General features: G+C 39.9%; 1 pseudogene; it reads right to left on the bottom strand.

Annotated features, from left to right (window-relative positions):
* Positions 1–19: 19 nt before the first annotated feature.
* LOC102589555 (filament-like plant protein 6) lies at positions 20–1,844 on the bottom strand (annotated as a pseudogene).
* Positions 1,845–2,225: the final 381 nt, after the last annotated feature.

Below are 2,225 nucleotides of genomic sequence, written 5' to 3'. Positions count from 1 at the left end.
GCCATCATCAAGAGAGGGCTGAGATTCAGTAGCAGTCTACGAGGATGGCGGTATGATGGCGTTGTGCATTTCCTGCACAATCTCCCTGAGATCCTCTTGAATTCTTTGAATGTCAGCTTCCTTTGACAAAGACTCCAAAACAGTTGAAATTCTTGATTGGAGCTTCATGGATATGGATGTATCTGAAAGAGGTTGATGATGTGTGATGATACTTCCTCATTGCGAGATGCTTGATCTCCTGATACACTTGTCTCATTATGTTCTTTCAGCTGAAATCTGGGCTTTTGGTGACATGCATGGAGTTGTCAACTTTTGTATTTTCGGGTCTTGCATTATTTGGAATATCTGGACTTGAAACTGCTCCATTTATGTCACTCGACTGATAAGCTAATTTCTCCATCTCCAAAAAGTCATTCATGAGATCCAGGTGGCTTGCACTCTCAGATTTATGTGGACTGTCAGAGTTCTTTTCCTTCTTGATATGGGAGAGATCAGACCTTAATGCTGTCGTCCAAGAGCTAGCACAACTAACATTATCGTCATTTCCATCTTCAGACATGGAAGCCAATCTTGGAAGATGATTTGCTTCATGGCTAAAGGAACCCTCAGAAGGCTGTCATCGAATGGTGGACTTTTGTGGGCTTTTCTGTTCAAAATTTGCTTGCAGCTGTGCTTCCAAACTCTGAAGCTTGCTGGACGTCTTTGCACAAATACTCCTGGATGCTTGTAATTCACTGTTCCGGTGTGCCAAAGCTTCTTTCAACATCTTTGTTTCCTCTTCCATTGCCAAAAGGCGTTCTGTTAATTGCTCATTCTCTTGAACTTCTGCAGACTATCAAAGGAAAAATTTGGCAAACTGGAAAACTGTGGACTATCGAAGGCCTTCCTTGGGATTTCTTTACACGGCTGTCCCTGTAATGTCTACCCAAACTCTCAACCTCAAGCTTCATTTGGGCCAAGGCTGCAGAGGCCCAGGCAACTTCTCTGACACTCTGCTTCCAATTTTGCAATTTTCTTCACTCCCTCCAGGTGTTGTTTATTTGCAACTTCGGCAGACCGTACACACTCATATTTTTCTCCTCATTACGAATTTCTAGTTCCTTTGAGTTAATATGGAGTTCATATTTCAGAGAATTTATTTCCCTTTCACATGACTCAATATTGCTCTTCAACATATCTCTATTTCAGCTTCAGCTTGGGATTTTTTTTCACTGAGCTTTATCACCATGCTAGAACGCTCCTGCAAAGAGCTTGAGAGTGCAGAATTTTCTGCTGCAGACCTGAGTAACTGTTGGTCCAAGTTAGCTATCTTTGCTTCAAACTCATGCTTCATTTTTTCAAACTGTTTGGCTTTATTCTGAATCACATCATGCAGCTTCTGTTCATGCTCTTCTTTCAAATTACGTATCTTCCGCATGCACTCCTTCAGTGCACCATCCAAATGTGATGCCCTGTCTTCAGCAGTAAGCTTCAAAAGAGTGACGGATTCCAGGTAATTTTTCAGTGTCGCGGCTTCTGACTCAGCCTTCTCCCAACCGGTCCAGAGAGATGTCAATAAAATAACTCAATACTAAGTTACAGAACACTTAGTACAAGAAAAACATAAGTCAATAAGGAACATCACCTGAGACAGCTTAAACTTTAGGGTGTTGTTTCACCAGGTTCTCCTTATTAGTCATTTCTAACTGTGCAGCAGACAACTTTTCATCCAAATCCTTGACTTCATCCTCTAAGCCATTCACTTGTTCCTCGAGAGACTTAACTTGATCCTCCAGTCCAGTCAAAAGTGAATAAGATTCAACAGAAATTTGCACATACTTCGGTTTCTTGATTTGCTGTTTACTCTGAAATACAACGGAAACCAAAACATAATAAATCACCAAGACAAGACAAATTGAATGAAGATTTCTCACAATGTATATAATTTTCAAAACAATTCGAGTTTCATTTACCAGACTGAAAACTATGTCTTCTTCTTTCTAGCACCAATAAATTGTAATGTAGAGACTAGAGACGCAAACAAAATTTCAGAACTAAACTGAAACTTACAATTTGTCAGGTTAATTTTAAGACAAGCCACCATCAAATCTCAACCTAAAGCTATAAGCCTCAAAATTTAGATAAATGTACTAGTTCTTTGCTAGCATTGACCAAATTAAGCAGCAATTTTTTATAGACAAGTCCTCGTAGATTAAAGGTCAACATGGAAGCCTTGTTGTAGATGC

This window comes from Solanum tuberosum, unplaced genomic scaffold (genome assembly GCF_000226075.1).
Source record: "Solanum tuberosum cultivar DM 1-3 516 R44 unplaced genomic scaffold, SolTub_3.0 contig00364, whole genome shotgun sequence".
NCBI classification, from domain to species: domain Eukaryota; kingdom Viridiplantae; phylum Streptophyta; class Magnoliopsida; order Solanales; family Solanaceae; genus Solanum; species Solanum tuberosum.
Note: the sequence above shows the minus strand (reverse complement) of the source record. Positions and strands in the feature narration are given on the sequence as shown.